This window comes from Patella vulgata, chromosome 7, assembly GCF_932274485.2.
Source record: "Patella vulgata chromosome 7, xgPatVulg1.2, whole genome shotgun sequence".
Taxonomy (NCBI): Eukaryota; Metazoa; Mollusca; class Gastropoda; family Patellidae; genus Patella; species Patella vulgata.
Genome location: NC_065885.2, coordinates 38,320,260 through 38,328,875, shown reverse-complemented (window position 1 = coordinate 38,328,875; position 8,616 = coordinate 38,320,260). Strand labels below are relative to the sequence as shown.

Genomic DNA, 8,616 nt, shown 5'->3' with positions numbered 1-8,616 from the left:
ATTGTGAACGTTTGAATGACAAACGTGATCATGTGATCTGTATGAAATTTATATGCATTATTTAAATTAGTAAAACGAAGAAGCCTGTCAAATTTCAACAATTTCTGTAGATTACTTCCAGAGTTGAGACCCTTGTTTCAGTTTGTAGAACCTTGTAAACCCTCAAACGACAAAATTTATAATCTGATCTGATTATTACCTACAAAGGTATAAATATGCGACAACTCTTGTCGACCGGTCGGACGATTTAGCTGCTGTGGGCGTATATTTTGTTGCCTGGCAACCTATCTTTTGTTTTGGAGAAAATGTGTTAAAAGTGTGAATTATTTCTTCAAATTACGTATTTTATGTATTTCTATGGAATATTTTGTATTGAACAGGAAATTCCGTGTTATTTTAGGGGATAAATGGTGGAATTACCAGGAATTTAGGGATTATTGCTCTTGCAAATGCAATGATAAGTAATCGTATATACATGTATAATCATTCCTATAATAATTATCATTTTATAGTATTCATTTTAATTTATTAACCATAATATGAAGAATCGTATGTTGTAAATTGTGGTATATGACATGTCATGTATATCTAATCTCCATTATTTATAAGATTTATAAAGTGTATTGTAATTCATCATATGGTAATCAGATTGTAAGTATTTTCATAAATGTATAAAAATATCAAGCACGTATAAATCCGAATAGTATAACCGATTGGCCAGTGTAAACTCGATTGTCTATAGGGCAGAGTTCATGTGCCTGCAAATTGACAGTACCGTAAGCTTACACCTGCAAGCCTCTAACCCGTCCAATCACTGACGAGCAGCCGTTTGTGTTCCCTTGCCCTCGTCAACCGGAAGAGGTTGCGTATATGTCTAGCCCTCAATGGAAACAAAAATTACCAGCATTTCTTTTTCTGTATTTGAAAATGGAATTTATGTAAATCCCAGGAAAAACTTATACGGATAAAATTTTCCTAGTAAATTTTGTTTCCGGAACTTTTTACGTTTTTTTCACTTATTATTTTGTTACAGTGACAGTTGCAAAACATGTTTTTGTAAAACTGTGAAAATGTTGCTTAAAAATACAGACATTTGTTGGGATGTTGTCCTTCATTTTACGGCTAAATGGCTGGCAGCAGGGTTGCTAGCTAAATGGGCGTAAATTTACAGATTAAACTGTAACAAAATGGTCGCCTGTAAAATCACAGATAGCTGTAGTTTTACATCCATTTAGCTGGCAACCCTGCTGCTGGCCATTTAGCTGTAAAAATACGGATGTTTTACAGTGTACAAGAGTAAATACTGAACCATAACATTCAGTGTTTACTACAAGGGTAAATGCAGAAACCATAACACTTATACTTTACTACAAGAGTAAAAAAAAAAAAAAACCCTTAACATTTGTAGTTTACATTTATAGTTTACTACAAGAGTAATACAAAAGTAAAATGCAGTAACCATAACAGTTGTAGTAACCGTAATTCTACTGTTGCAGCATTATACATTACTGCAGGGAAAGGCAAAAAACCGTTACGTAAATACATTAGTCATAACATTTTAACACTAGTGAAAATGTATAAACCCTATACACTTGTTAAAATGATAAAATAGAAATATTAAACAAACATTTACAACCAAGCACGATAGCAAAATATCAGAAATATTTAGACTAAAACCATCTGTTGAGTTGAGTTGAGTTGACAAAAACAATAGGAAGTGGCCTTTGCTAAAATACCAAACGATGTAAGTTGTACCCAGACAACCCCACCAAAAACAAGATGGCCACAGTCAGTTCCGCCCTTTTGTTTTGTTTTATTTTATTGTAGTAAAGTATATTTATTTGTTCCGAAGAGAACATGGTTAGTAACATTAAGAACTAATTACGGTATATTTTGATTTCAGATACATATTGTTTCAAATGGATGCCTATAAGGTGGAGTAAGTATCGAACGCAGGATTTCTATCTTTTCTATTATCTTTCCCTTGGAACTGGGAAACTATTAAATATCGATTAAGTCTGGAATCCACTGGGAAAAGAGGGGTTCGAATTCAGTTTGAAACATTGACCTTTAAACATTTTAAATTTTAAACCTTGTTTTCTTTTTCTTTTAGTGACGGAAAAAAGCAGAGATGGACAGCTAAAGACAAGGTGTTAGTGTTTATGACTGTTGTATTTGGTATTCTAGCGGCTGCGTTGGTTATAGTTGTAGCTGTTAAATTTGAAGTTAATAATGATAAAACTACAGGTAAACTATATATACATAGACTTGTCTAGTTTTATTTTCCGGCCATATTCATATCACAATATATATACATTATCATTTATCAACAACTTTTGCTTTATTACATTCATTTTTCACTGCAACTCTTGATATTCCACTCTAAATCATCATCCCATTATAGGTAGTGATTACTGGAGTACACTAGTCAGTGGCATATTAATCTTCTTCTTGGTGCTTATTATTCCTCTTCCTATTTTAAAGGGGGTGGGGGGTATTTCGTTTAGAAAGCCCACTAATTGCTATATCTTTCTTTTATAAAATAATAACTTGAGATGCATATTTATAACAGATACACCCGGTGTCGTACCCGCAACAGCCGGGTCTATAGCTGGTAATGGTAATACCAAGGTCACGTCCGTTTCCCAAGCTACAGTAACAGCTCCCCAAGCTACAGTAAAAGAACCAACAGGTAACAACAATTACCCGTGAGGATATGTAATGTTTATTTCTTAAGATATGTGTACAGGCGCCTTTTCATTAGTTGAAAACTCACAGTATCCTTGAAATGTTTTATTTTTCATGAGTAAGGTTTCCTTTTATTCCGACTATATTCGTCGTTTACGAAAGTGGGCCTTAGTGAGCAGAGTCAGAACGTTCGCTGAACCATGGTGGGGGGGGGGGTCTATTTTATGGACTACGAAAGTATAAGACCTTTAATTTAGTATTAAAAACCAAAGTGGACGGTGGGTCAACTCCTAAATCCGTCACTGTAGAAATATACATTTTCAAACTATTATATCGAATTTTGTAATCATTTTACCAGCAACTAGATTAAACAAACGTAGACCGATTCCTTTAACCTTTAGGTGTTTATAATGGTGTCATACTCTTTAATTTTCAGTTTGTACGAAACCAATATGTGTCAAAACAGGTATGTTATATACATTTTTCTAGTTGATCACTTCGTATTCATAGAGTTAATATTTCATTTTGTTCTGTTTATTTTGTTATTACTTATAAGTAACTTTGCTCTTGACGTCTATCAAAAGTAAAGAATGTCGATTTATGTTGACGTGTGGGTGTAAAATTGAAGAAAACGGTTTGAATTTACATGTTCATGAATATTCATTATAACAGAATTAAGAGGTTGATTACGGCCAAATGTGGGCGGATGGTTACATGTGTACTATACAAATTCCAGTTGGTGTATCTTAAGAGTTCCATGGCGAAACCCATACGAACAAGACTTTGCCACATGTTGCTCCATCTGTTCTCTAAAATCAGAGCGGGTCACAATATACGAAAATTAGCATTAAAGGGAATAGGGAAATCAAAGGTAATTGGAGCCAAATAGCATGCACACAGTAAAATTTCAAGACTAGTAATTATGAATGGAAAGACATTCAACTCGGATAGGCATCAAGCTAAGGGGAGGTAATACTCGATGACCGAGACCGACCAAGAACAAGAACGGTAATTAGGGCTACATAGTCTAATAGTCATATATTAATTTATATATTTAATCATATCACAGCTGCCAGTCTACTTGATGCTATGGACTTTTCGATGGATCCTTGTGAAGACTTTTTTACGTATTCCTGTGGTAATTGGAACAAAAATCACATCATACCAGACGATAAATCATCGGTAAATAGATTTGGTGAAATAAGAGACAGCGTAACAATGAAACTTAAAGGTATGATACGATAACAATTCCACCAATTTTAAAGAATTAGACCTGCGGGTAATTTGACAATTTGCTACTGAATTGCAGCTCGAACCCAATCAAGATATATTGCTCAGTTAGATTGCAGTCTCAAAATAAAAAAAAATATACAAAATTTAGAATACAATTTTATGGAGGCATTTTCACTCCCAATAAGAGAAATATATAATAAATGGTAGGCTCATCCGAATATCGAAAATCTAAGCATCTACTTAAAAGAAGGCATGTTCGTTAAACTTCTTGAAAGTTGTCTCATGGCTTCTCATGTATTTCCTTGCAATGAACAAACCCAATATAACGCATGTTGAGACAAACCATGTCAACTACAGTTTCATTTTGTTTCACCAACAGCGCTAATTGGTCTTTTAAGCGTTTACAAGGGCTGAAACTGACACAGAAAAATATGGTTTGTGTCAGGAGTTCAAAGGTATACCAATTGACTGATTCACCTAAGAAATAAAAGTTCTCTGACATAGTAGTTTTTATACGCCCATATTGAAATGTTATGTCCCTTGATCACTCCAAAAAATATTGTGGACGTCTAGAGGTCAAAGTTAATATCCGATTGACATTGAATTTATACACAGTGTTTAAGGTCATGAGACGAAGAAGCCTATTGATTTTCAGCGATTTCTGATAATTACTGCCAGAGTTATGGCCCTTGATCACTTTGAAAAATCTTGTGGACGCTCTAGAGGCTAAAGTTAATAGCCGATTGACTTTAAATTTATACACAGTGTTTAAGGTCATGAGAGACGAAGAAGCCTATTGATTTTCAGCTATTTCCGATAATTACTGCCAGAGTTATGATCCTTGATCACTTTGAAAAATCGTGTGAACGCTCTAGAGGCTAAAGTTAATACCCGATTGACTTTAAATTGACACACAGTGTTTAAGGTCATGAGACGAAGAATCCTATTTTTTGCCAGAGTTATGGCCCGTGATCACTTTGAAAAATCTTGTGGACGCTCTAGAGGCTAAAGTTAATATCCGATTGACTTTAAATTTATACACAGTGTTTAAGGTCTTGAGACGAACAAGTATATTGATTTTCAATGAATCTTTATGACTTCAACAGCTAAATCCATGATGTTAAAAGTTTTGTATACTAAACGTTAGCATGGGGCAGAACTTTATAAAAACCGAACAAATTATAATGGTTTTCTGAATATTACTTAATGAGTTGTTACTCTTAATCAGATTTTAATGTATTATAAATGTTTCATTACCGAAAAAAGTAAAAATATACGACAACTCTTCTTGACTGCCCGGACGATATAGCTGCTGTGGGCGTATGTTTCGTTGCCTGGCAACCTATCTTTGGATTAACTTATTACATGATATTTCAGGATTGTTGGAGGAACCGGTGAACAATACAGGTGCCATGAATGCTGTGGACAAGGCCAAACGTTTTTATGGGTCTTGCATCAATGAAGGTAATACAAATTATATATACTATATATATGTACCAGACAAATAGTTGTTACCTCATAGGATCTGTTTCTGAGATTGAAATTTGTTTATTTGGGGTTTCTTTAAAAAATTTAAATCAATCATGTTTATCGTTCAAGAAACATACAGCATAAAGAAAACATCGCCATATAACCGTTTATTTTTGATTTCAGATAGTCTTCGTAAGAGAGGACAACAAGACGCCGAAATCTTATTAAAACGCTTGGGAGGATGGCCAGTATTAAATATCACATGGAATAGTACCAGTTTTAACATTGAACAGCAACTACTTGCCTTACGTAATCAAGGCTATGGTATAATCATAGCTGTTAGTACATATCCTGATGAACGGAATGTTACCAACCATATTATATTGGTAAATAAAGATGGCAATATAATCAAGACCAACCACTATCTTTTACAACCAGTTTGTACAGGCGACTGCATCTTCAAAATATTCTTCTTCTAAACAATGTGTTAAGTCTCCGAATCTTAACCCAACAATTTTAAACCATAATGACCAATAAGCTATACAACGAAAGAAGTTTATTGTAACAACAGTGGGGGTCAGGGTTACGGTTCGGGTGGTTACAGGGGTCCAAATAAAAATATGTTGTTTATTACAAATTTAACGTCAAATACATTATATATGATATTATGGACAGGTTTTTTGCGTGTGAAGCGGTAGTAAAAAAAATATTAAAAAAAAGGAAATAAACAATGGGTAAAACATAAATATCAATATAGGTTGGCTATATAATTAGATCGTGCAGACTAGGCACCTGATATTATGTCTCATTTTCAATGTATGTGCTTTTATAAACAAAGCAGTCATAGTGCTTTGCAAAATAATGATAGCCGAGAATTTAAAAAAAACCGAGGATATGTGGTTTTTGTAATTACACTACACATTTTATTGAAAATTCGATATTATGCCCAACAAATAATCATCTAACACATCTACTGTTATCACCACAAAAAAAATTGATAATATTCATATCTTTGTTTAATTGTGACTGTTTTATATTTGAAGCTAGATCAAGCAGCATTGGGCATGCCTTCTCGTGAATATTACTTAAATGGCACAAATGACACACGCGTGATGATCTACAAGGAATTCGCTAAGGCAGTTGCAAGAAAGTTTGGAGCATCAGAGGCAGATGCTGACAAACAGATAATGGAGATTATGGACTTCGAAATCAAATTGGCAAATGTGAGTATTATGGATGTACTACATAGAGAGTATGAATAACATTGTTTGGACAACAAATATCCATAATATGCATGTCATGTCACCACCAAGCCTGGATGTATGTCAAATTTATTGTAAAAAAACATGAGAATGTTAAGACTAATATAGTTGTGGTAAATACTGTTAAAACCTACATAATTACTGTGAGAATTTTTTTTGACAAAACTGTAAGTACTGAATTCAAGGAATATTTATTTAATATAGTTTTATATGTTTTTCAGTTGACCACACCAAAATCAGAAAGACGCAATTCCAACTTACTTTATCATAAAATGAACGTTTCCAGTTTAAAGAATGAAATTCCTAAAGTACGGAGAAATATTTTATTATTTTAATAAAGCATCCAAACGTATTATTTTTTCGCGTTGAAATAATCGAGCACATAGCCTAGCTTTATGTTGGTTAGCACGATCTGTGATTTTGTCACTTGAATTTACAATTATTACAGAATACCGCTCAAGAATCAGATTTTTCCCCACCGTAACTGTCTACATATTAATATCTGTTTCAAATTTTGCACCATTTAGTTCGATTGGCTGAAATACTTGAATGGTGTCTATAAGAAGTACAATATAACTATTGGTCTAGATGAAGATCTCATTGTTTATGAACCTAATTATCTTAAGAATGCCATTGATTTAGTCAATAATACAAACCCAAGGTAACAATATATTTTCATCTGAAATCTTACATTCAAATCTGAAATACGGTTTATTAAATTAATGATAAACGTTATCCACTTTATTTCGCAAATGTTGCACTTTTCATCATGACATTGCCACCCGAAACCCAAGCGGCAAGATCTTACTGTCAGTTAAGGCGATTCACACCACCCTGTCATAGGAATGGTACCACAAAAATCAACCACAATTTAAAAAGATTAGGCCACAAATTTGTTTTAGGTTCAAAATAAAATTGCCAGTTTCGTTCAATTTTATATGCAGGTTAGCTCATGTAAGATACATAGTTTAAGGTATTTGTATTCAGATTTATGAAGAACTATATTTTAAATATGTCTGTGTTATATATCAGGACAGGTCCCGTGAACACATTGGCGTGCACGTAAAAGATCCCTTGACAGTTGAAATTCGATATAAGAGTAGGCCGTAGTGCCGCTGTCCGGGCAAAATTTCCCTCATAGCACACTGTATGGCGTATGCCCGTCTTCATTAGCCCAGTTCGGTGCAAAACAGTAGGACGTTAAACCCCATTTCATTTCATTTCATTTCATTTATATATCAGGACGGTAGCTAACTATTTACTGTGGCGAGTGATTATGGCAAGACTAAATGACATGTCTGAAGAGTACAGACTATTGAGAACAGATTACAACAAGGTAATACATTTCTTTAATATGACCACAAGACTCTACATAAAATAACTTGTGTAATCTTTGCGCATATAGTCATGCTAAAATTGTTTAGTATGCAATTGATTTATATCCAACGGATCGTCTGTCCCTCCACAATTTCTTGTGGACACTCTACGGGCCTGAGATCTTTGCGGATTATTTGCAATGATTGTCCAGTCGATCATCAAAAATAATTTTTATCACAAATTGTGGACTTATGAAAGCTTGTGAGCACGATACATGAAATTGTGTAAAACTTGGTGCGATTATTGGTGATTATGGCGACAGTATTCCCTAATTATTACGGGACAGTCTAAAATACTTCACATTGATCAATCAAAATATGCAATATCTATAAAACCACGTGGCTGACTTGAGTGTAGAATGGCAGCGTGATCATTTGTTTATCATTTAGGTAATGCTTGGTGTTAAGCATGCTGGAGCAAGATGGAGGTCGTGTGTTGATAATACTGCAGTTAAATTACCTGAAGCCGTAGGAAGAATTTTTGTAGATTCGGTCTTTGATAAAGTGGCTAAAGAAGAGGTAATAATAGTCCTACATGTATCAATACATGTATATATTTTCAATGTTTTAATGCAATACAAAAGCCC

At 33.9% G+C, this 8,616-nt stretch overlaps 1 long non-coding RNA gene across 1 annotated transcript; it reads left to right on the top strand.

Annotated features, from left to right (window-relative positions):
- The first annotated feature begins 2,109 nt into the window (after positions 1-2,109).
- On the top strand, positions 2,110-3,863 carry LOC126828747 (uncharacterized). Its single transcript, XR_007683224.1, has 4 exons — positions 2,110-2,247; positions 2,573-2,692; positions 3,125-3,154; positions 3,758-3,863. It is a non-coding gene; the product is annotated as an uncharacterized LOC126828747 (long non-coding RNA).
- The last annotated feature ends 4,753 nt before the right edge of the window (positions 3,864-8,616 follow it).